This window comes from Sorex araneus, chromosome 7, assembly GCF_027595985.1.
Source record: "Sorex araneus isolate mSorAra2 chromosome 7, mSorAra2.pri, whole genome shotgun sequence".
NCBI lineage: Eukaryota > Metazoa > Chordata > Mammalia > Eulipotyphla > Soricidae > Sorex > Sorex araneus.
Window position 1 is genome coordinate 15,264,295 of NC_073308.1, and position 19,688 is coordinate 15,283,982.

A 19,688-nucleotide genomic window follows, 5' to 3' on the forward strand; every position below is an offset into this window, starting at 1 on the left:
CCATGTTTGCCTCTCCCCTTCTAGAATGTTCTCGTGCCCTGGTGTAGTATGTCAGCTACAGGGAACACTCTCTCTGGATTAGAGTCTTGACATTTTGATTCTCTTGGTCCCCATTTCAGGCAACATTTGGGTTTTAGAAAAATGCTTTGGACCTCAGAGATCGTTTCCCTGGGGCTAAGGCACATGCCCTGCACGTGGCTGACCGGATTCAATCCCTGCTTTCACATGCAGTGTCTCAAACACTGCCAGAAGTAACCACTGACCACAGAGCCAGGAATGAGTCCTGAGTCCCACCATTCACGGCCCAACAATAAAGCAAACACTGAGCCAGCTAGTCCAGAGAGTTTGGCTCCATCTCCCAAAGCCTCCCTCGCTGGTGCTGTGAGCGGCACCTTGACTGGTTTGGGAAAACTTATCTTAGGGTAAGTCAAGGAAGAGAAAGGAAAATTCTAGCTGATAGAGCCTGAATGCTCAATACCAGGCACCACGGGGTGAGGTGCAGCGCCCACATTTTAAGGATCACCCTACAAATTAGCTTCTTGTCCTATTGTTTCCCCGAGGAACTCCTGGACCCAAAGTTTTGCTAAAAATTCTTCCCTCTCCATTTGGGGCTTGCCAGGGCTGCATGAGCCCTGTCCCCCCAACACTGCCCACTTCTTTATTCTTCTCTCACCCGGAAGGAATGAGACATCCCTGGGTGGCTGCTCACCCGCTTGGGGAGGGACTCAGCCTCCCCTCCTGGGGTCTGTGTTCCCAGGAACCTGTGCTCCATCCCACGCATCCCCCCAAGCCAAAGCCTTATCTCGCTTGGCCCTGGAGTCCACGCGCCAGCCTCCCCGGCTGTCTCTCACGCTCTTTTCCTGTTTACTGCCTGCAAACGGGGAAGCGGCTCCACGGACAAAGGCAGCACGTCTCCGGCTGACAAATATCTGAGCATGTCTTTCAGTGCCGTGGCGGCCACCTTTCCTCTTCCTTCCTCTCTCGCTCTTCTCACTGTCTCTGATGGTCGCTCTTTGTCCCAACCTGGCTGCCTCGCACGGCTGCCAATGAGTTCCATCGCCTTTGTCCCTTTTATCCGCTGCCTTGCACCTCATTTCCCTAAATTACCTGGCCCCCATGTTGTCACCCCATTGTTCCTTTGTTCTAGGAAAAGAAAAATAATTCAAGGAGCACAAACATAGTTGCCAAGGTCGTCCCAGGGAGGGGTTGTCCTGCTACCTGACTCCATTCTCCTCTGGGTTTTAATTGCATTCTCCCCCACTTCTCAAGAACCGCCAACACCGCTCTTCTATCCTGAGAAGAAGGAGCCTTTTATTTCTCGTTGCAAATGCTTCCCTTCGAATCCCGGTCTTCAGAAGCTCTGGAGGCCCCCGGCTACCTGTTGGCTGATCCTTCGGCCTCCATGTACTTTCTTACCTTTTCAACCTCCCCTCATCGCCCTTTGCCAACCTAGGTGGGGATTCACAACCTGCTGACTTTTCTCATCTTCACTGTCATTATCTCCAAACCTCATCTCCCCAATGCATTCTTTCTTTTTCTTCTCTTTCTTTCTTTTTTTCTAACCAACCCAGGTCTCTTTCAAGAAACAAAGAGAAGAATGATGTGATGGCATCCACTGTTGGAGCGTCTGTGGCTTTGTTTGAGGGAGAGCTTCAAATCCACAGCGAAACCTTGACTTAACACACAGACCCAATTGCCAAGCGCCATCCCCGAGCTCCAGCACACCAATTGGCCGAGGACACAATCAGAGGGTTATTGGCAGTATCTTCTTATCTCCCTGGTGCACTGACAAAACTCAATTCATTAAAATAATAAAAAAAGATCTCGGTCCCTCATGTGAGCGGCATGTGATTTCCCACGAACGTTCGCTCAGAAGGCGTCGTGCCTATTATACATTCCATTTATAAATCAAACACCTCGGCCGGCGGCAGCACGCTGGTATGTCAGTGAGGTTTGGGTCAGCCGCATACACGGCCACGTGTACAGCAGATGAAGGCAAAGAGACTGGGGAGCAGCTCTTTCTTCCCCCCCTTTTCCACCAGTAATAGGCAGCTGGAATGTTCAAATTGGGCTGAGACTCCAAAACCAAAGTCCCATGGACCAGAGAAGTGAAGCGTGTTGAGATGAAAGCCAGGCTCTGTCTGTTCCGGTGGGCCCTTCCCTTGGTCTCTCTTCCCTTTATCGTGCTCATCGGGAAAGGAGGAGCAGGACACACGCGTGTGAGTTAGAGAACAGGCCCCGGGAAGGACGGGCTGACACCCAGCGCAAAGAAGACTTTGGTCTCAAACGCCTGGGCAGGTGGCTGGGAGCCCAAGAGCGCAGGGCTCTGTCGGTGCGTGGAAGAAGCCAGGTCTCATCGGAAGGCCGTGCAGGACCCGGCTGGCGTTCCCGAGAAGTGCCAAGCGCCACATGCCGAGTGGCTCCCTCATGCCTGGGGAGCAAGTTTTACCGTGGTCCCTTGAATCCATGGCTCCCAGATCCTGCAATCCCCCGAGCTTGACTGGGAAAGGCCCTGCACCACCATCTTTGCCCCTCAGCTCCACTGTCATCATCAGACACAACCTTCCTCTCTGTTGGCTGGACTGAAGGGGGCATGAAGGAAAAGACTTTGGTCTCTGTAGCATGGGTTTCCTTTGGACATTTGGGTCTTCCACACTGGACAAGTGTTGGGAGGAAATGCATTGAAATGTCCTAGAAATACAAAAAACTACCCCCCAAAACGGAAGGTCTTAAATGAGACCTTATGTCAGGCCTTGGTCACGTGTCAAGTACAGAGGAGAAAGACACAAAGGAGGGGATGAGATGCTGAAAAGTGGGGTGCTGCCCCCACTTTGTTCTGAGACATGAGGATCTTCCCGCTCCCCAGACTTGAGGAATTCCCAACAAATCACTCAAGACAACATCCTGAGAAGAGCAAGAGGACACGGGTGGACAAAGTGAACTGTGGTTATTGTTTTTCTTGAAACTAAGAGATCTTGTCAGGGCTGGAGCAATAGCACAGCGGGTAGGGTGTTTGCCTTGCACGCGGCCGACCCAGGTTCAATCCCCGGCATCCCATATGGTCCCCCCCCCAGCACCGCCAGGAGTAATTCCTGAGTGCAAAGCCAGGAGTAACCCCTGAGCATCGCTGGGTGTGACCCAAAAAGCAAAAAAAAAAAAAAAGAGATCTTGTCACCCGCAGTTCCCCACTGCCTCCAAATGAGACGGGTCACGCCGTTTCCATATAGCCCCTGACCCTAAGGTAAGGGTCCCAAATTCTAGCTCTTTTAGAGATAAATTGTTCATGTCAGAGAGATCTAGGGTTACATGTACCATTAGATAATTCCTCAGAGATATTTTCTAAGTCAACTTCAACTTGAACCCTTCAATATCATTTCCTAAGAATAGAAAATCCTGGTGCCAATCCTGGATTTGGCACTAATTTATTACAAATGCAAATGTTATATTTATCAAGGTTGTAGATTCAGGGTCTAAAATTTCAAGTCACCCCAAACAATAGATAGATGAAAGATAGATAGATAGATAGATAGATAGATAGATAGATAGATAGATAGATAGATAGATAGATAGATAGATAGGTGATAGGAGGTCCCCTGTCTCCCAGACAGCTCTCCAGCCTGCCTCAGGCCCTCTGGGTGTTTAGTAATGTGAATCACATTTTTCCACAGCAGATCTCCTTGTGCAACAAGAATTTCCACTGTTGTTCCTTAACAGTGCCTTAACAAAGAAGGTTTTGACTTTTGACCCCCAGGGCCCTCGTCGGCCTCCCCCCCGGCCCCCCCCCGCCCCGTGTATACAGTAGGGAACTTCTGCCCTCTCTTCCTCCGAGCTCACCATGCAAGAACTTTGGGTCAGCCCAAAACTCAATGTCGATATCAGTGTCGCTGTTAATCTCAGTGGTGAAGGAGTCACTTTATCGACTATTTCCACCACATCTTGTTCTCTTGGGGTTACCTCACTGCTATGACCCGTTTGCCACTGCTTAGCCACAAGCAGGGGCGATACTGCCCGTAATGCCAGCACTTCAGTTAAGGTGGTGCAGATGGGCACCCCCTATGTGGGCTTGAACTGCCATCCAAGAGATCTGCTGAAGGGGGCACATGACTTGGTGTCAAGACAGTAAGTCACTGTGCCTGTAGAAAGCCCAGAGCAGCGCCAGTAGCACCCACACACCCAAGCAGAGTGTGACATGCACATTGACCAACAGCAAAGCAAACACGCATCACTTAAGCAAGGAAAGAATTGGGATGCTCTTGAAAAGCATACCCAGTGCTTGGCATGTGATCTGAGGACAAAGGCGCACCCTGGATCCCAGCAACAAGATCACATTGGTTCGTGCAAGTACAGAGAGGCTTTCCCACTGGAGCAAACCCTGCTGCTGACAGGAAGACACACCAAAGCCCTCTGCAGAGAAGAAACAAGCTTTTCCGAGGTGCTGGTGCTGTGGCCAATTCCACAGCTGCCTTTACAGACTCGAGAGAGAGGACAAGGGTGAAGCGCTGGCCTTGCACACGGCCAACTCCAGTTTGATCCCAGACACTGCAAATTGCTCCCCCAGCACCACCAGGAGTGTTCCTCAACACAAAGCCGGGAGAGCTCCGGAGCATTGCTGGATGTGGCCCACATACCTTCAGAACCGCCTCTACTTGCATTCAGGAGCCGGTAGTCATCACATAGTTGCCCCACCCACAGCAGCACTCTGCCCGGGAAGCCAATAAGCGTCCAACATGCCTCTCTGCATTGCCCCTACATGGGCCCTTGAAAGTGTCACAGATCAGTTGCTGGCAGTCAGGTGTGTTCAAACGGCATCTGCGAGGGAGACTCACTCTGGACCTGTCGTGCTCTCTGCATGCTCTGATGGAGACTGTCACTCTGGCTCTGCCCTGGGAAGAAACCCCCACGTTCCAGAGCAACCCCAGAGTAGCAGTCACTGGCTCTGCATTGCAATAAGAGAGGAAAGAGTAGAGGGGCTCTGCCTCTTTCTGCCGATGAGGTGTGGGCCTGATTGTAAGAACAAAAGCATGCAAACCCCTCAAGTCCACACACCAGGGGGTGAGTGCTGATGGGATCTGTGGGTCCCCAAAGCTACTCCTACTGCTCCCTCACAGGCAGATGTAGCTTCCCGAGGGGGAGGGCGTCCCCAGGGCCTCTGGATGGCAGGGGAGGGTGACGGAGGATCTCAGACACGGCTCCCCAGCCAGACTGCTGAAGAATGATTGGCTCTTCTTGGGGCCTTTTAAGAAAGTTAATCTGGCTGATTCTGGAGAGAGCAGCTCTGGGCTGGGACAGCAGGCTGAATGACAGTGCAGAGGCACAGGGGACAGAGAGTACTAGATCTCCAACCGACGCACCCCCTGAAGCCAATCACTGCACACCAGCCTCCCCTTGGGTGACTCTGGGGGTTTGCTCAAAGCACAAACTGGGTTCGGGGGGGTCTCTGCTGATGGAGATCACCAACATGCAGCACGAGTCTGTTCTGTAGCTTCCCTCCCACACTGTCCCATTGACCGGGAGCACAGAAATGACCCTGAGTCGGCCCACCCCAACCCAGCTAGGAGGGAAACTCATACACATTCCTGATCTGAATTCATAGGCATGGGACCTTGGAGATCTATTTTTGATGTGGGCTTACTTAAAGCCAAGTATCTTCACCGAAAGCAGCATTTCCTAGTCTCTACTTGACCAGTGATTGCTCTATCCACACAAATTTCAAAAGCCATTTCTTTTTTTTTTTTTTTTGCTTTTTTTTGGGTCACACCCGGCAATGCTCAGGGGTTACTCCTGGCTCTGCACTCAGGAATTACCCCTGGCGGTGCTCAGGGGACCATATGGGATGCTGGGAATTGAACCTGGGTTGGCCCCATGCAAGGCAAACGCCCTACCCGCTGTGCTATCTCTCCAACCCCAAAAGCCATTTCTTATCTCCTTGACATGAGGACCCACCACAAGGCACAAAGGAATGTTTACTGTTTCGGTTCGGAGAGCAGGCCAGGTGGGGCTTCCTCTGCCCTGTAGGAAAGCTCCTGGGACTTCCTTTTCCTAAAGATTAATATAGTAGAGACTAAACAACACCAGGAGAGAGCAGCTCCCACCATAGCTCCCAGCTTCTGAATCATGCAGATGTTTGTAGAAAAATCAGACCAGATAATTGAGGAGGAAAATTCATATGCTTTCTGCATTTAATTATTTGATGGACTGTCTTTAGTCATTTAGGTAATTGTCAATTTTCCCATTTTGTACAGTGCACTGATTTTTTTTTTAATGAGAGGCATATCAAGTATAACCCAGGAAACAACAATTCCAAGGGCTCAGCCCCAAACATTCTTCTCTCTGCCCATGCTCCCTGCCGAGGTGACCCACCCCAGATTCAGAGCTTCCAGAACCATTCAGACAGCGGCGCAGGTACTGCCGTCACCCTGCCATCCTGCCTCTTTCCGTTATTTCCCTGTGCATGTCTCAGAGCTCAGCTCAGTGTGCCTGAAACTGAACTCCTTATCTTTCCCCTCTAGGTTTGCTCCAGCTGCACGTCTCTGTCTCCTCTGTCCCCGCAGAAGGCAGCCTCCAGGTGTTCAAGACAACACGTAGAGTGACTCTTGCCTCTCCCCACAACACTACCTTAAGTCATCAATTAATATGTCCCATTGGCTTTACTGCTGGAATGTAGCCCATTCCGCTCCCCTCTGTGCCCCCAGCTCTGTCATCCCATGCAAAGTCTGCCAGCTGTCCCTGGGTGACGTCCTTGTCCTCTTAACAGCAGACCCTACCCACATCTTGCACTCCAAGACAGGCCCATGTACTGTTTCATTTTAATACGCATCTTTAGGAATACAAGGCTTATAACATGAAGAATTCACATTAAGTACCAATAACACATAACACAACACAACACACACACACACACTCTGCAAATACCTCACCTAACTTCAAACACCTGTCCTTCCCAGACATACTGGGAGTTGGTGCAGCTCAGTAACACTGGGGAAAATACACAGCTATGCAACACGTCTGTCTCAAGAGCCTCTTTCCTCTGCTCCTGGGTTCCTGGACAGGCCCCACGTTCTTCTCAATCCAAGACCCAGAGAGAAAAGGCAGCAGGGGAGGATGAGCCAGCAAGCTGCCCACGGAGAGACGTGGCAGGAGGTCGTTTTCTGGGGTGCAACCTCACACTTGCCTGGAGACTTCACCCCACGTGGCAGCCTTGGGGTGCCCTTTGTGCCTGCTTCCTCCGTGCACTCCGAGAAGGGAAGAAGCAGCGGCAGCGGCAGGAGGTGGGTTTATACTTCTTAAACAGGAGTGTGTCTTTAACAGTAAAGAACTTCTTAATAGAAAGGCGGCTGCCACAGAAGCAGGGGTGGTGGGAGGTAACCTGGGGACACTGGTGCTGGGAAATGTGCAGTGGTGGAGAGGTGGGTGTTGAAATACTGTATGACTGAAATCCCGCTTTGTATGGGTCTATCTCACAGCTTTTCAATTGAAAAAGTAAAATTTTTAAAAAAAGAAATATCAGGACTAAAGTACATTTGCCCATTATGCTGACTCTGTGAAGAACCTCTGAGCACGTCCCAACTCTCCTAGGAACTTTGGCCACTGGTGGGAGCACGTAGGAGTCCATACACAGATATACGTACACGAGTCCATAGAAGGGGTGTGTGTGTGTGTGTGTGTGTGTGTGTGTGTGTGTGTGTGTGTGTGTGCGCGCGCGCACGCGCATCAATTCAAGCACAAATATAGAACAGGGCTCTTGTGCCAGGTGTCTTTGGAACCCTTTTCCTTCATTTTTATTACTGCCAAACTTGTAAGTCCCTTTGGAAAGTCAAGCTGAACTGCTGGACTTAGCGGGGAGAAAGGGAGTCTCCAAACTGGCTCTCGCACCCGGGTTCCTGCCCTGGTGCGAGACACTTACCATGGAGCTGCTCAGGCTGTTTCTGCTGCTCACCCGCTCTGAAATCACTTCCTTAGGCACCAGCATGAGACCAGCACCACGGAGGGCACCAAGTCACATCCTTTCTGGGCTCCAAATGTTCCTGAGGCACTGGCTTCCTTGAGCATGAGAACAAAAGCCTTGGCTGCCACTTCTGCGACAGTTCCCCTTTTCTTCTTGAACCCTGGGTCACTGTATGCCCCTTAATCTCACAGTGCCACAGACACGACACGGCCTCACTTCTAGCCCCCTATCTCATTCTCTCTCTGTCTCTCTCTGTCTCTTTCTCTCTGTCTCTCTCTGTCTCTCTGTTTGGGGAACATACCCAGCGATGCTCAGGGGTTACCCTGGGCTCTGCATTCAGGGATCACTCCTGGTGGTGCTCAGGGAACCCTGTGAGATGCCAGGGATAGAATCCGACCTTCTCTACCAGGTCCCACGCAGCTCCTCTCTCCAGCTAGAGCCGGGCGTGGAGCCTTGGGCTGTGGGCTGCACCCCGTGTGAATGAATCAACCCCTGGGCATCAGAGTCGTGAATGCACCCTGCACACTTTCCAAAGAAGTTGGAAATGCTATGGGTGGCTGAGTAAACAGGGCGCTTCTTTGGTGGTGGTGGGGGGGGGGGTCTTGTAGTTGGTGATGCTCAGCGCTTACTCCTGTCTGTAGGAATCAGTTCTGAAGGTGTCAGGGACTGAACTTGGCTCGTGCCACCATATTTATGCCTTACCCCCTATACTGCTTCTCTGCTTCTTTTAGAAAGGGGTTTGCTGTCCACAGAATGCACTGGCCACTGGGCATGCGGACACTTGAACTGGTTCAGAACATGCACTTTGGTACATACAGCACTTGGCTCAGAGCAGGACACTAGGGGGCGCTAAGGGTGCCCACCCCCACACTCAAGACACAAGGCACAGGGGTATTGTGCAGCCCAGGAGGTCAACCTGTACCTGCGGGGCGAGTGCATCAGCAGCCTGATGGTGCCTTCAGGCTTCCTGATACCCCAATATTGCCACTGTGCCTCTCACCGGACCCCAACAACTTGGGACCAAGTTTCCTGAGAAATTAAATAGCCAGAAATTAGGTTTGTGGGAGTCATGCCCACAAACCACCTCCAACTCAGCTACACAAGCTCATTTATTGGCCTTGCTTCAGAGACCCATATGTGTCGAAGAGATCAAAAGCAGGCCATGTAAGTGCATTAATGGTCATGATTCAGAGACTCACAAACGAATCTCAGAGGAGAGCAGCACGCCATAGAGATGTCTCCCACCCTGCGCCAGGCTGATTTCACCAGGAGGGGGCAGGTGTGTCCCTCTGCCTGCCCCAAATGAACCCCAGCTGCCGCAAGCCTCCAGGGATTGGATAATCCCTGCCAACCTGCCACACTCACAGCTGACCTTCACAGGCTCTTCTTGAGCCCCCGACGCATGCAAATGAATCCACTGTAAAACTCAGGTATGCGTTTTACATACCTGACTGAAAACTCCAGGCTTCACGAAATCAGGGATGGGCAGCTTCCCCCCACTTCCTAGCCCTTCTAGTTTCCTGGCAGTCATCCCCACAAACTGCCTCTGGGCTGCACTTAAGTGCATTAATGGCCTTGATTCAGACACTCACAAATGAATCCAGAAACGCCACAAAGATGCCTCCAGACCCAAATATTTAAAAATTTTAGAATTTCAGGAGTGCGTGTGGCCACTTTTGCTGCTGCGTGACACCTCATACTATTCATGGCAAGCACTGTCACTGTCACTGTCATCCCATTGCTCATCGATTTGCTCGAGCAGGCACCAGTAATGTCTCCATTGTGAGACTTGTTGTTACTGTTTTCGGCATATCGAATATGCCACAGGTAGCTTTCCAGGCTCTGCCGTGCAAGCAAGATACTCTCAGTAGCTTGCCAGGCTCTCTGAGAGGGGCAGGGGAATCGAACCCGGGTCGGCTGAGTGCAAGGCAAACACCCTACCTGCTGCGCTATTGATCCAGCTCCATGGCAAGCAATACAAAATAAATTATTCATCATCTGCCTAAGGGGTAGGCTGGGGTGGTTGGTGATGGGAAGACTCAAAGTCTGGTGGTGGGAAGGTGCAATGGTGATAGATTGGTGTCAAAATGTAAACAACTATTGTGAACAGCCTTATGAAAAAGTTTTTAAAATTTTTAATTAAAAAATATGTAATGTAATATGGTCCCCTGAGCACCGCCAGGGGTTAATTCCTGAGTGCAGAGCCAGGAGTAACCCCTGTGCATTGCCGGGTATGACCCAAAAAGCAAAAAAAAAAAAAAAAAAATGTAATGTGGAGTTCACGCCTGCTTCAGTAAGCTTAATCAGTGGCTCCTACATTAAAAAAAAAAAAGACACAGGCCGAGCCGGGGCTGCCCTGCCCGCCCCACGGCAGCCCCCACCCGGGGTACCCCACAAACGCACCCCATAAGTGCAAGGAACAAGAACATTTCTCCTCAACAATTTATCTGAAAATTCCCACCCTGAAAAATCAAGAGAACAACCCCCCACTCTCCTGCCTGCTCTCGCCAGCTTGGTTGTTCTGTTTTAACACCTGGTCACATTTGTTTTCTCTTTCCTCTCTGCCGACAGGTTATTTTTTCCTCATCTATTTGTAGTTCCCCTGATGTCTCACCCCTGAATCTGTTAAGTCTCCCTGAGAACCAGCATCACCCCCTCTCTCACCCCAACAGAGAAAGTGGAGAACTGAACGTTGCTCTATGAGGTGGGGCTCCAAGGCAAGTGATGAGGGGCCTGGGGTGGGTGCTCCCCCCGCTCCCAGAACAGCCTGCCAGAGCTCAGGCCCTGATGCAACACTGCATCCAGAGGCACGCAAGGGTGGGAGCGGGGCCGCACAGCGTTGCTGAGGGGCGTTTCATCATCAAGTAAAGTTCAAAATGTGCTCAACCTCCCAGTCCTCTTGTTTAGAGCGGCTTGTTCTTACTTAGTTGGGGAGGGGGGCTGGGTATACTCAGGGCTCTGTGCTCAGGGGACCACACACAGGAATCAAGCCGCTGTCTGTCACATGTAAGGCGAGTGCCCGCCCCCACCCCTCCCAGCTCTCCTGGGCCCCTTGGTCTTCACTTTTGTTTTTCTTATCTAAAATACCTGGGAAGTTGCCTAACCTACAGTAGCTCCTCCTCTCCTTCCTACTTTCTCCTCCTTCTTTCCCTCCTCTTTTATTTTCTCATCTCTTGTGTCATCTATAATTTTTAAGTTTCCAGGTCAATTATTTCCCAATTACTAGATCCATGTTAAAAAAAAAAATGTTTTAGGGACACCTCTACCTGAAAAAATCCACTGTCAGTGCTGGCTTTAATAATTCTTCCAAAGGTAGTGCAGGGCAGTGGACAGTGACACAGGCTGAGCGAGGCCGACCCCCAGCAGGCTGATGTCCCAGGCCCCAGAGCCACTCCAGGTGTGCCCTGCAGTCCTCCACCAGCCTGACATGAGTGTCGCGTGCCCAGTCCTCGCCTTGAACCAGGTGAGTTCCACACCAGTGGCAGCTCTGACAGCTGGCAAGCAGTATTCAGCTGATGTTCCCGCTGTCCCTTGCTTGCCTCACGGAGGGGACCAGAATAGACTCAGCAGGCCCTTGGGTGTGCACCCTGGGAACTGGACCTGGAAGGTGGCATTGCTCTGTATGAGCCGTCGACAGTTCCAAAGCAAGCCTGGCTGAGTTGTTTGCAGACTGAGTTGGGACCAAAGGACATGGTCGTAAGCCTTCCCTGGGGACAGAGGACCCACCAGTAGCCTGGCTTGGGATTTTAACCAGATCCCATCACTGATTTTGGAAGTCTGCAGTGTTCCCCTTTGGACAAAAGGAAGTTGGAGACTCCAGGGTGAGGAAGAGTGTTCTTCCGGTCCTGAGCGGCTGCCCTGAGCCCATACGCCTCTAGGGGGCAGCAGAAGTGCTGGCGGCTCTCTGGCTGCTGGGCTGTGAACCAGGGCCTCCTTCTGTCCCCAAACCCCAGCTGGGCAGTAGCTTAACCCAACCAACAGCTCCGAAAGACAAAGAGTGGGATTGTTGACTCCGGGAGCTGGAGCAGGGGGCCATGAGTAACCCCGACGTTCTCTCTGGGCTTTTGAAAAAGAGCATCTTAAATTGAACCCTTTCTAAGGACTAAATATACCCTCTTGATGAGCACGCCTCATCAACCCCGCTAACCCGAGTCTCGCTCCATCTGGCAATTTAATTCTGAGCAGGCAGCTGCGCTTGGGATGACTTTGGGACTTAATGGCCACCGGTGCCTGGTCCCTGTGGCCAGGGGCACTCAGCTGCCTGCTGCCTCCTTTCAAGTTCCTGAAACAGCCTTTGTCCTGAAGGCCATTTGAGGGAAATGGACTGTTGTCAGCACCCACATTTCCCCCTAGAGCTTGGCTTCCACCACCGGCACAGACACTGCGGTCTGAGAGTAAGTGCTCAGGAGCTTCTCAGCCTCAGACTGAGATTCTCAGCGGAGAAGGTCTGCAGGGTGTGGGCCAGAGGGAAGGGCAGGGGCCCAAGAGCCAAGGCTAGGAGCCCAGCCCACCCACCCCCCAACACGCGGTGTGATCTGTAAGTTCATTACTCTGTGCTTTGGTTTCCCTTTCTGCAACCGAGATGGAGATGCGCCCATGCCTCCTTCCCAAGGTGATCAGGTGGGCTTGAGGGTCAACCTATGGTGACTCTAGGAAGTTGCTCTTCACAATGCCAGAGAAAAGGCAGCTCTAAGGACCCAGCGTCTCAGACTGCTACAAATATCAAGCCTCTCGCTCCTGCCTTCCTCTGCTCCTCCTTCCCTCTGCTCCTCCACTACCTCATCCTTGTCCTCATGCTCCCCCTCCTCCTCCTGTTCTTCTTCTTTTTCCTCCTCCTCCTCTTGTTCTTCCTTCTCCCCCTCCTGCTCCTCTTCCTCTTTTCCCTCCTCCTCCTGCTCTTTTTCCTTCTCCTTCTCCTCCTCCTGCTCCGCTTCCTCCCCTTCCTCCTGCTGTCTTCCCAAGAAGACCAGGCAGGAATCAGGCTTCAAGTTCCCCCAGAGTCTTACCCTCCCAGACAGGAAGCAGTTTTCTCTCCCCCAGAACTAGTCGGGAAAGGCACACACCCGCTCCTGTAGCCCCACTTACATACCTCCTCCACCCTGAGCTTCTCTCCCTTTCCCCTCCCCAGGCTCAGGATGGCACTGCTGGGTTTCCTTCTCCCTGCTTTTCTTTGAGGATGTTGTGTCTGGAACCTGGGCCTCATGCACACGAGATGTGGTCTCTGACCCCAAGCCCTGGGCCTGACAGGGCTAGCTGGCAGGTGTTGGTCTGACTTGCCTTTCTCTTGGCAGAGGATTCCACTGGCCATCCTCTGCAAGAACTTCTCTTTTTTACCATGTAGAAAGAGAGGCTAGTGCTTATGATCTCCCCTTTAAAACGAAAAAGGGAAGATAAATCCCTTAGCAGAAGTAAGGTTTCAAAAATTAACTGCAGCTTTGCGTGAGGAAGCCCTGGATTCAGTTCCCAGTGCCACACGGTCCCTTCAGCACGGCTGTGAGCCAGGAGTAACCCCTGAAGACTGTCAGGTGTGGCCCCAAGCCAAAACACATCACGGTTTTTTAAAAAATGTTTCATGACCTAGAGAAATAGCACAGTGGGTAAGGTGCTTGCCTTGCACACAGCCCATGTGGGTTTGGTCTCTGGTGCCATTTTAGTCTCCCGAGCACTGCTGCCAGGAGTCAGCCCTGAGCACCGCTGAGGATGGCCCCAAAGCTAACAAACAAAACCTGGTGTTTCAGGCCAGCTGGGAACTGACGTGCACTGGCGTGAATTCTATCCCCACAGCCCCTGGTCCCCAGTGCCCTGACCGTTGTGACCCTTGAAACACAGAAGTAGGAAGCCATTCCCAACAGTGCTCAGGAGGCTGATCTGAGGCTCCAGTGCTCCGGCCTGAACAACAAACCTGAGCCCCCCACCCTGGGTCCCCGACAGTACCAGGGTGATAGAAACCATGACAGGCAACGTAAGGACACACGGCGTCTGGCCTCTCGTTGAGGCCTCAGGCGTGGTCACACACAGAGAAGGCCACAGGTGCTGGGAGAAGCCAGGGGCTGTGCAACTTGAGAGCTGTGGAGGGAGCGAGCCCCCCCACCCCAGAACTTCGCCCCTTGCCTGGCTGTGCCCACCACAGGCTGTAATTGCTAGGGGCCCCCCAGCGCCAGCGAGCCCACTGTGGGTGAGCTTGGAGGGTCAGAGTCTCCTCACCGCCACGTGTGATTTCCCCATAAGCAAACCCTCTTGGCTTCTTGCTCCCCGGCTTCCCAGAGTCAGCCCAAGGTGCTTGTCTGAAGCGGAGCTGCAGGGGTCTGACGAACTTAATTTCAAGAAATTCAAAGAGCCCAGAAGGGCACTTTGCCCTTTGAGTTTCTTAGACCTATGTTGCGGTGCCTTTCACAGTCATTTGTCTTTTATAGACTAAAAAAAGAGACAAATACACAAACCACTTAGGGGAAAGATGCGGGGGTGACCTTGGTGGCGGCGTGTCTGCCTTCGGCGTGCATGCGCAGGGCCATTATGAAGACACCTGGCGGGCAGTGCGGGAGGGAATGTACCATTTCTTTATTATGCAGTTCAAATATTAGGGCAAAGAAACTTACTCATAAGCTTTCTTTCTTTTCTTTCTTTTTTTTTTTCAGGTTTTCATTTACCAGCCCTTGCAAAAAAAAAAAAAAAATGGATATAGGCAAAATCCCCACATGAGAAGCCAGGAGCAAAGTGGCCGGGCCCAGGGGACCGCTAAGTGAATGATTACGATCCTACGTCCTGAAAAAAAAGATTCTTCTCTGGCTCTCTCATCTGACCTCACTACCCACGGGCTTTTGTCCACTTCACAGCACTGCGGCCATTAATGGTCTCCTCCAGGACAAATGGAATGTTCTCCCTTCTTCTCCCGTGCCTTTGAACCTCTCGGGCGCCTTTGTGCGCTGCCGCCACCCTCTTCCTCCTCCTCCATAACCCGCGCTCATTTCCTCTCAGTCTTTCGCCTTCCTTTCGCTTCCATTTCACTACGTATCTTAAAAATAAAAATGAAAACGGCGATTAGAGCAGAGGGGGCCGCGAGCCCCACGCCCAGCTCTCCGATCTGCAGACCGCACTTCATTTGAGGGTCCTCCCTGACGTGCTGGGGCTGCGGGGGGAGGTGGCGCCTCTCCCCACCAAATATTTGCACTTTAATCACTTCCTGCGTGGCTGCCTGTTCTTCTCGCCCCCTCCCGAACTCCTTTCAATCCTTTCTTCTCTTCTTGGCACCTGCCTCTGCCTCCTTCTCTCACCGCACAGAGCCTGGCCCTCCCGGCAGGCCTGCGGGGGGCTGGGGCGCCTCACTCTGCCACACTGTCCTTTCTGGGCTCAAACATAGGCTCCACTCAGAGAATACTGATGCTGCACTTAAAAACAAGACAGAAAGAAGCTCTAGAATCCCTCCACGTGTAGTCATACTCCAGCGCTACTCGCTCTGGGAATTCGCCATTCCTTTTAACCAGCAATGTCCACCTCAACTCAATGTCCACTTCGACCAACAGCACCGTTTTCTAAAAAGTCCCAAATGGGGTTGGAGAAATAACATAGAGGCTAAGGTGCTTGCCGAACACGTGACCGACCCAAGTTCAACGGTTGGCACCCAACAGGGAAACAGGGGTGATCCCTCAAAGCGGGAGTAAGCTTTGAGCACTGCTGAGTGTGGCCCAAAATTTAAATGTATATATTTAGATTTACATGGTTTATATGGGCTAGAGAGATAGCACAGCGGGAGCGGGTAGGGCATTTGCCTAGCATGCAGCCGACCCGGGTTTGATTCCCCAGTCCCTCTCGGAGAGCCCGGCAAGCTACCGAGAGTATCTCGCCCGCACAGCAGAACCTGGCAAGCTACCTATGGTGTATTCGATATGCCAAAAACGGTAACAAGTCTCACAATGCATACATTACTGGTGCTTGTCCTAGCAAATTGATGAGCAACAGGATGACAAGTGACAAGTGATGGTTTGTATACATATGTATATATATATATATATATATATATATGTGTGTGTGTGTGTGTGTGTGTGTGTGTGTGTGTGTGTGTGTATACATATCAGCAGAGCCTGGCAAGCTACCCGTGGTGTATTTAATATGCCAAAAACAGTAACAACAAGTCTCACAATGGAGACATTACTGGTGCCCACTCGAGCAAATCGATGAACAATAAGACTACAGTGTTATAGTGCAGTGATATATATGTGTGTGTGTGTGTGTGTGTGTGTGTGTGTGTGTGTGTGTGTGTGTTTGCCTAGTGCAGCCCTAGGAAATAATACTGCATGAACCACTTCCCATAAGCTAAGCAATTTTGTTTTGTTTGTTTGGGGCCACACCGGCTGTGCTCAGGTCTTACTCCTGGCAAGACTCAAGGTACCATATGGAGTGCCAGACATTGAACCCAGGTTGGTCACACACAAGGCCAGTATCTACCTCTCCAGCCCCCAGCATCTTTGTTTTTTAATTAGAGACATCAAAGCGGGTCCTTAAAATATTGTTTCTGGCATCTCCACTTCACAGGGGTGCCCACCGTGCCAGTTCCTCTCAATGCTGCATCACCCCGTAAAGCGAAGATGCAAACCCCAGCTTTCAGGTTGCCTTCCCAGGCTGAACACTTTGATCAGTTATTGGTTGTTTAATATCAATAGTAACAAGATTAATGAGTCTTACACATTCCACTTGATTTTATTCCCCTGCATGCAGATTTTCAATGTTGTCGAACTACCGTAAGAGCTACTTGAGGGATTGGAGTGATGGTTCAGACAGTACGGAACTTGCCTTGCATGACCCCGACCCAGGTTTGATCCTTTGCATCCCTGATGGTCCCTGAGCACGGCCAGGAGTGATTCCTGAGTGCAGAGCCAGGAATAACCCCTGAGAATTACAGATATAGCCTAAAAACAAACAAAAAAGAGCCATTTGAGCATCTTAGGAGGAGGGAAGAACATCTGGGGTCAGTACTTGGGGCACTTCCTCAGTCACCATGGTGGAATCGGGGCAGGAGGAGCAAGCTCAGCCCCAGTTTCTCACCCCAGAATTGAGTGGCTCCTGCCACCTGCTCACTAGCCCATAGGTGCCAGTCCTCTGGCTAGAAGAGATGGAAAACCAGAGGACCTGAGAGGCGACAGAGTGACTTTACCAGACTTCATCTGGAATATCCTATGTTTATTATGATGATTCTTTGGAAATTTAATGCATTGTAGGGAATGCTCTGCATTAAATGTAGAATTACATTAATTGCATAAGGTTCTTCCTCCCACAAACTGTAAAGTTTATAACAAATCAAAGGCAAATTGAAAAAAGAAAAAAAATACTGTATTTTACTGCACTGGAATGGATTCTATGCCAATTTTTTGTGAGGTGCAATCATAACCAGAAATTGTGCCCAGGGTTTCTATTATTATTATTATTATTATTATTATTATTATTATTGAAACATTGTGAGAGCAGTTGCAAAGTTTTTGGTTTAAGTCTTGGTCATACAATGATGAAACACCCGACCCTTCACCAGTGCACATTTTCCACCACCAAAAAACCCCAGTATCCCCCATCCCACCCCTCCCCCTTCCTGTGTGGCAGACGATTTTGTGTTACTCTCTCTCTACTTTGATTACATTTAACATTTTGACACCAGGCCCACCGTTATTATTTGGGATTTTACCCCAACACTCAGATCTGCCAAATAGACAACATTAGACAATTTGTTTTCTATTGCTGGTATGAATTGCATATGATGATGCAAGGCCGCTATTGCAGCCATGCGATTTTGGAATACTGAGGTTTTAATAATTAAATCTGGAGGGATTTCTGCCAAAAGCCGCTGTGTTCCGAACTTTGTTTCTGAGTCTCTGGGATCATGGCCGATGAGCAGCTCCAACAGCAGCCAGAGGGCTTGTTCATGGGTGGCAACTCGGGGTCTCATAGGTAAGGGCAGGGGGGCGGGGAAAGGGCTGGCTCCGCCCCCATTCCCGGGATGGTCCCTCCCTTGTGCCCTGAATTTCTTAAAAACAGACAAGTCAGGTTTTGAAATGTGCAGTGAAAACAGGTGCATCAAAATTTCTACAAGTTCGTGGAAAATCCACCCAGCAGTCTATTGTAGAATTTTTCCTAATGAATTATTCAATAATGTAAACCAAGCTTTAGCTTGACAAAGATGCTCATTGTAACAGTCTAGTAAAAATGACTGAGCAGTAAAGAGCAGCCAGACAGATGACAGCCCTTTATGGGGTGTCGTGATGTGGGAGAATTGTCGGATGTTATCGAAAATACTTGTCAAGGAAAAAGATGCACAACCAATTTTTAAGTTGAAAAGCAGGTGATAAAATAGCACGTGTGATGCAATCCCATTTTTGTTGGAAAATAGTTCATTTTTATAATGAAAGTCATCCACACGGACTTGATCCAGCAATTGCCAGGTTAATCTGTACTCTTTAACATTTAGCAAACATATAAGCATTGCTAAGAGAGCAAAGTCATCCGGGGACTTACATATATTTTCCATAGTTTGTTCTCAGCACTCTGGGTGACAAATCACCGATGGTCAAGAAGCAAAATAGGATTTGATAAAACTGTGCCAGGAAATGCTTGCTTAAAATGGTAGCACTGCTAAACATTGTCAGCAGACACGGCAGATCCCTTTTCCAAAAATAATGAAACTGGACAGGGTTCAGATGTGAAGGGGGGAGGCATCGAAAAGAAGTGACAGGGAAAAAAAAACAAAACACAAACAAACAAACAAACAAAGAAGTGACGGGGGCTGTGGGCTCCTTCCTCCACAGTGGTCTGAGACGCTGAAGGGTGGACACCAACTTCCCACGGCGACCAAGAACCCTAGGAATTCACTATGTCTCCTTGTGGGGCTCAGTCAGAAGCTATTTAAAGCCTCACCGTCAGCAGTGAGGAGCAATTCCAGTGTGTCTGGAACCTCTGCAAAACCGACACTTTCTATCAGAACCTCAGTGTGGGGGGGGCTGCCGGGACTGGTCACCCTTATTCAGCCTGGAGCATCCCAAAGGGACCGCTATGACAGTGATAGTCGGAGAGGATCACTCTGGACAAAAACTGGATGTGGAACAGAGGGAAGGGAAACACATGGTAAACGTTCAGTGCCCATACTACAAATCATAATTCCGGGAAGAAAAGAGGGAGAGAGAAGAAAAGTGAAAAGGAGGGAGGGGAGGGAAACAGGTGTTGGAATTGGAACATTGTATGACTGAAACCTGATCACTTTGTAACTGTATCTCAAGGAGATCCAAGAAATAACTAAATAAAAGAACAGAAGCTGCTGCCCCCTTCTTGTGCAGGCCCCCCTTCGTAAGAGGAGAAGCGGAGAAGCGGTGGGAGGCTGCAGAGCTCTGAAGAGGGTCGTTCGGCAGCAAAATGTCTCTGAAAGCCCTGCTGACTTTACATTCCGCCCAAGGCAACAATTCTGCTCTCCTGAGTCACCGGGGCAGTGGCTATCTCTGAATGCCACACTGACCTCGCGTCCCACCGAGGGCACCCACTCCCCTTCCCCAAGTCACAGGGACCCAAGCAGGTTTAGACCCATGGGCCCTAAACCCTAAACACAGGCGCCCAGCCAGAATGCAGCCAAGAGCCAAGAGGCAGTTTCCAGAAAGGTTTCTGGCTCTGTAGGCGGGGAATGGCAGTCAGGGCAAGGAGATGGCGCTGAATTTTTTCCTTCCAATGTTATTCTATTTTTCAAAAGTAGTTCTGGGGCTGGAGCAATAGCACA